The sequence below is a fragment of the Mus caroli genome, chromosome 3 (genome assembly GCF_900094665.2).
Source record: "Mus caroli chromosome 3, CAROLI_EIJ_v1.1, whole genome shotgun sequence".
Taxonomy (NCBI): Eukaryota; Metazoa; Chordata; class Mammalia; order Rodentia; family Muridae; genus Mus; species Mus caroli.
Window position 1 is genome coordinate 9,969,514 of NC_034572.1, and position 5,742 is coordinate 9,975,255.

At 44.4% G+C, this 5,742-nt stretch overlaps 1 pseudogene; it reads right to left on the reverse strand.

Moving 5' to 3' along the window:
• Window positions 1–7: 7 nt before the first annotated feature.
• LOC115030654 lies at window positions 8–1,191 on the reverse strand (annotated as a pseudogene).
• Window positions 1,192–5,742: the final 4,551 nt, after the last annotated feature.

Below are 5,742 nucleotides of genomic sequence, written 5' to 3' on the forward strand. Positions count from 1 at the left end.
TGGAGGAAATTTGGGCATAAGCTCCCCAGTGATAGTTTGTTTGATCAGCGGTATAAGCTCCCTGACCCGTTAACAGGTCAAAAGTCCAATCTCTCTGCTCTGAAGTCAAAGCAGCAGCGTTTGCTCAGCCTGCGTTTGTGCAGCCTCTTGCCATAGAGCTCTCCATTCCATATATTTGCCCATACTGGGGACAGCGGCTTTTGCAATCATTTGCCAGTCGGCAGGAGTTAGTGCCATGCTGGCAAGCCTGTCTAACTGCACCAAGGTAAAATTAGCACTGGCTCCATATTTACAGACCGACTCGGCAAGCTCTTTAATCTGTATATACTCTACCGGAGTGTGAACACGCCCACCCTCGACTCATTCAAAGACCGGAAATGCCTGTTGCATTTTCCTTTGTTCCTCTCTTGGAATGAACGAGTCTGCGCATTGCCTCTCTGTCCATTGCCTCTCTGCACAGGGCTGACGAATTACGCAGGGCGGGGGCTCCGCATAGGGCGGAGGTGCACTATGACCTTGAAGCCAACTGCCTGGAGGCCGAGCAGCAAGCTGGCCTTCGCCAGCCGCTTTTGGCTTTTTTCTTGACTGATTAGCTCACATTTTATCTGGCTGGTACTTTTCTCTCTCATAACGAGCTGCTTCCTCCTCCAAGTCTGTTTCCTCAGAGAGACTAAGTTCTTCATCTGATTCAGAGCTACTAAGAGCTGGCTCCTTAAACTCATCTAGTGATGGGTATAGGCTCCTTCTCCTAGAAACCTCCGCTGATTGATCTTTTTTCTTTTGTTTTTTCTCCTCTTTCCTTCCAATCTCTCCCCAGGTATTCTTCCCTGACATTAACTTTTCATCCAGTTCAAGACCCGTGGAAAGGCCTGTATACTTATTTGGTGCACCATGTTTCCTCTTTGCTCCTACTCTCTCTCCCAGCTTTACTTCTGATAGACTGTCTTGAATTTTGTCCAGAATTCTCTGCCCTGCCTTAACCATTTGTTGACATGTGAAAAGGAACAAAAAGGCTTCTAACACTGGAGAAAGTTCAAGGCCAGACACACCTCGTAAAGCTGTAACGTGTCCGAAGTTCTGGTTCCGCCCCGAGAACGAGGGATCTTCCTTGCGCCAGTGTGATGGTAGTTCCCGGGTTTCTCGGCGCCACTTATCCCGAGCTTTTGTCCCCGCCAGCAAGAACACGCTCAGGACAACCGGAATCTTCTGCGGCAAAGGCTTTATTGCTTATTTCTTCAGGAGGCAGAGAGAGAAAGGCAAAACCCTGTCCCTTTTATGGAGAATTGTCCTCCGCCTCGGATGTGTCACTCCCTGATTGGCTGCAACCCATCGGCCGAGTTGTCGTCAAGGGGAAGGCAGAGCACATGGAGTGGAAAACTACCCTGGCACATGCACAGATTATTTGTTTACTACTTAGAACACAGGATGTCAGCGCCATCTTGTAATGGCGAATGTGAGGGCGGCTCCTCACAACTTTTCATAATTTTAATTAATTAATTAATTAATTTTTACACTCCACACTTTATTCTCCATACCTCCTTCCCCACACCACCCCTGTCTCCACGTGGAAGTCCCAAACCCCATTCTCAACTGACTTGTAAACTCCCTAGGACCTACAGTCTCTTGAGGGTTAGGTGCATCATCTCTGAATAAACACAGACCCGGCAGTCCTCTACTGTGTGTGTGTTGGGAGCCTCATATCAGCTGGTGTATGCTGCCTGGTAGGTGGTCCAGTGTTGGAGAGATCTCAGGGTCCAGATTAATTGAGACTGCTGGTCCTTCTACAGGATTTCCATTCCCATCAGCTTTCAGCCTTTCCTAATTCAACAACAGGGGTGAGCTGCTTCTGTCCACTGGTTGGGTGCAAATATCTGCATCTGACTCTTTCAGCTTATTGTTGGGTCTTCTGGAGTGTGGTCATGCTAGGTCCCTTTTGTGAGCTCTCCATTGCCTCAGTAATAGTGTCAGGCCTTGGGACTTCCCGTTTAGCTGAATCCCATTTTGGGCCTGTTGCTGGACCTTCTTTTACTCAGGATCCTCTCCATTTCTATCCCTGTAATTCTTTCAGACAGGAACAATTATAGGTCAGAGTTGTGACTCTGGGATGGCCCCTATCTCCCTTATTTGATTCCCTGTCCTCCTGCTGGAGGTGGACTCTACAAGTTCCCTCTCCCTACTGTCAGGCATTTCATCTAAGGTTCCTCCCTTTGATTCCTGAGAGTCTCTTACCTCCCAGGTCTCTGGTACATTCTGGAGGGTCCCTGCAACCTCCTCTCTCATAAGGTTGCCTGTTTCCATTCTTCCTGCTGGCCCTCAGGGCTTCTGTCCTTTTCCCTCACCCAATCGGGTTCTACCCCCTCTCTCCCTGCCCCCCATCCACTTTCCCTACCAGGTCTGTCCCTCCCTTCCCACTTATGATTGCTTTCTTCTCTCTCTCAAGTAGGACTGAGGTGTCCTCACTTGGACATTTCAGTGGATTGTATATTGGATTTTTTTTTTTTTTTTTTTTTTTTGGCCAACATCCTCTTTTAAGTCTGAGTTACCTCACTCAGGATGATATTTTTCTAGTTCCACCCATTTGCCTGAAAAACTCAGAATATCCTTGATCTTAATAGCTGAGTAGTATTCCATTGTATAAATGAACCACATTTTCTGTATCCATTCTTCTGTCTAGGGACATCTAGGTTGTTCCCAGCTTCTGACTATCACAAATAAGGCTGCTATGAATGTAGTGTAACATGTACCCCTGTGGCCTGGTGAGACATCTTTTTGGGTATATTCCCAAGAGTGGTATTGCTGGGTCTTCAGGTAGACCTATTTCCAATTTTCTGAGGAACCTCTAAATTGATTTCCAAAGTGGTTATACCAGTTTCCAATCCCACCAGCCATGAAGGAGTGTTCCTTTTTCTCCACATCCTCCCCAACATCTGCTGTAAACTGTGGTTTTGATCTTAGTCACTCTGTATGGTGTAAGGTGGAATGTCATGGTTGTCTTGATTTGCATTTCTCTGATCCCTAAGGACATTTCTTTAGGTGCTTCTCAGCCATTCGAGATTCCTTAGTTGTGAAGCCTCTGTTTAGTTCTATAACCCATTTTTTGATTGTGTTGTTTGGTTTTTTAGTGATTAGCTTCTTGAGCTTCTTTATATATTTTGGATATTAGCCCATAATTTTGGATATTATGGGATGTGGGGTTAGTGAAGATTATTTTCCAATCTGTAATTTGCCAATTTATCTTATTGACTATGTCCTTTGCCTTACAGAAACTTTCCAGTTTCATGAAGTCCCATTTATCAACTCTTGATCTTATAGCATGAGTCATTGGAGTTCTGTTTATGAAATTTCCCCCTGTGCCAATGAGTTCAAAGCTCTTTCCCACTTTCTCTCTTATTAGATTCAGTGTATCAAGTTTTATGCTGAGGTCCTTTATCCACTTGGACTTGAGCTTTGTACAAGGTGACAAATCTAAGTCTACTTTTATTTTTCTACATAGAGACAGCCAATCAGACCAGCACCATTTATTGCAGATGCTTTCTTTTTCCATTGTATATTTTTGGCATCTTTTCCAAAGATCAAGTGCCCATAAGTGTGTAGTTTTATTTCTGGTTCTTCAATTCTATTCCATTGATCAACGTATCTGTGTCTGTACCAAAACCATGCAGTTTTTTATCACTATTGCTCTGTAGTAAAGCTTGAGGCCAAGGATGGCGATTCCCCCCAGGCATTCTTTTATTGTTAAGAATTGTTTTCACTTCAGTCTCTGCTTCACATTTTTTCTCTGTAACACCTTCCATAGTTATTTTGTTCCCCCTTCTAAGAAGGATCGAAGGATCCACACTTTAGTCTTCCTTCTTCTTGATTTTCTTGTGTTTTGTGAATTGTATCTTGGGTATCCTAAGTTTTTGGACTAATATCCACTTATCACCCTTTCTCTCCTATGAGATTCTTTTAAAAGATTGAGTAAAAGTTCCTTATTCCTTTTCACTCTCATATTTGTGGTGTTTTTCAGTATATACAGAGGATGCAACCCCCTTCAGTTTCTTCAGTCCTTTCTCTAACTCTTCCATTGGGAACCTTTACTTACTATTCTATGAGGAGGGTGTGATGGTTTGTATATCCTTGGATCAGGGAGTGGCACCATCTGAAGGTGTGGCCTTGTTGGAATAGGTGTGACCTAGTTGGAATGGGTGTGTCACTGTGGGTGTGGGTATAAGATCCTCACCCTAGTTGCCTGGAAGTCAGTCTTCCACTAGCAGCCTTTGGATGAAGACATAGAACTCTCAGCTCCTTCTGTGCCATGCCTGCCTGGATACTGCCATGCTACCACCTTGATGATAATGGACTGAACCTCTGAACCTGTAAGCCAGCCCCAATTAAATGTTGTTTTTTATAAGACTTGCCTTGGTCATGGTGTCTGTTCACAGCAGTAAAACCCTAACTAAGACAGAAGCAATACATTCTATTCTTGATTCTAACTTTATCATAAATTTCTAGCAAAACAACTTTAACCATTCCCTTAAGCTTTCTATCAATTACTCTAATTTCCTAAAGCTATTTAACTCAAATCAAGAATTCTGTAAACTCATTAATTCATCTAAACAATATTATTTTATGGAAGTTCATTTTCATGTTGATCTGCAAGAAAATTGGCCAATAAAGTAGGCTATCAGCCAGAAAGTTATTACACCAAGCTATAGGCTGTGAAGGGCTCCCAATGCCCAATCACACTATGCCAGATATATGAGGAATACAGCTGCAAGAAGCCATCCTGGAACAAACTCCCTGAGGCTGTGCCTCTCTGGGATTCACCCATTGTAGCCATGCAAAATGGTGGACCATCTCCAGGAAGCCCACTTGCCCACTGCAGCTCCTCCTGCATGGTGTCTACCAAATTGTGTTGAGTTTCTCTCTAAGCTGATGTTGGCTATAGGCTGACTGTAAACTGTCTTTATTATGTTTAAGATTGTTCATTGTATGTTGTGTGTAATTTTAAAAACACACTTACTCTTTCTTGGGAGCTCTTCGCCATGTTGCCAGCTGGTGTTCCCCCACCCCAACCCCCCAGAGTGCTTCCAGTTCCTCCAGCTGGCTTTGCTAAGCTGCCAACAACTGCCCTTCACTGGGAGCTGCTATTCACATGCTAACCTCCCCAGTTAGCTCTGCCAGCAGCCAACTACCACCCTTTCTCCTGCCCACCTGAGTCACCACGGATAGAAAACACCAGACAGCCTTAATATTTTAAAGCCAGCCAGATAACACAACTGCTGGGCAAAGAATACCCTGCCCATTCTCCTTAGCCTCTGCAAGCAGCTAAGAAGGCAACAAACTATTGTTCCCTGAGACCTACTTGTTGGTCCTTCCTACCCAAACTCCCAATCCTCTGCACATCCCCCTCTCTTCCTCCTGGGACCCAGAAGCCCTGCCTTAGCCTTTACCTAGTGATGAGCTTCTGTCGTCTTTATTGAACCAATCAAGAAACAACTAGGAAACTAAATTTTAGTTATCCGCTCCTCCTCACGACACTTGTATGCCTAATATCTCTAGGACTTTTATCATTGAAAGAGGAAAATTACTGACCACCAGAACTCTCACCCCAGAGTACATTCTGAACTCTCACACCGGAGTCCAACCCCTCCCAACTAAGGACTGTGCCAGGGACATTTTTGAGATAAGGGTGTGAGTAAAAACCTCAGTTCCAATGAATCAAGTACATGGCCAAAGTGTGGGACGCGTTGCGAAAAG